The following is an 852-nucleotide window of genomic DNA, read 5'->3' on the forward strand; positions in this document are numbered from 1 at the left end:
ATATATATATATATATGTTAAGATATTATAAATTCGCGAAACAATTTATCCAGAATAAAACTTCAATCAATTATGTTGATGTTTTGTGATCATTATGTTCAAAAAGGATAAAGAAAAATTAGAAGGACTTACATGTCATGCTCGTCGACCAGAAACAATTGATCCCTGAATGTACAGAGACGTGACATCCTCGCCGGTTCAGCACATACTCCCTTGCCTCTGTCATGCGTTGTTCGGAAAGCAACCTCGCCGCGGACCAACCCCCACTCGAAATGGGGAACCGCCCTGCGTCACGGCGATCGATTCGACATCACTGCGCGGTCGCGCGATCTGACGGTTATTTCTAGGGCGGTTCCACTTTTCCAGTGGGATTAGCTCGCGATGGTACTTATTTTTTTTTATGCTCTAACAGTATAATTTTTATTTCCTTTTTTTGACTTAATGATCAGAAAACTTCAACATAATAGATTAAAATTGTATTCTAAATTAATCGTTTAGCGAATTTATAATATTTTAACATGTATATAATATGGTATTATAATCAAAGTGTCAATCAACCTTATGTATAACGCGTGATACTCTGAGTAAAATTGTTTTTTAATTATTAAATGTACTTAATCATTAAATGTATATGTAATAATCAAACATTATATATTTGTTCATTTTCGCACCCGATGTGTAATGCGCGTACAACTTTGAATTACGGCTCTAACTGTTAGAGCATTCATAAAAAAAATTAATTTATCTTATTTTGATAGACATATTATAATATCATATTATAATATCACACGAATGTAATACTATATTACATACGTATATGTGATATATATATATATATATATATGTTAAAAT

This window comes from Atta colombica, unplaced genomic scaffold (assembly GCF_001594045.1).
Source record: "Atta colombica isolate Treedump-2 unplaced genomic scaffold, Acol1.0 scaffold233, whole genome shotgun sequence".
NCBI classification, from domain to species: Eukaryota; Metazoa; Arthropoda; class Insecta; order Hymenoptera; family Formicidae; genus Atta; species Atta colombica.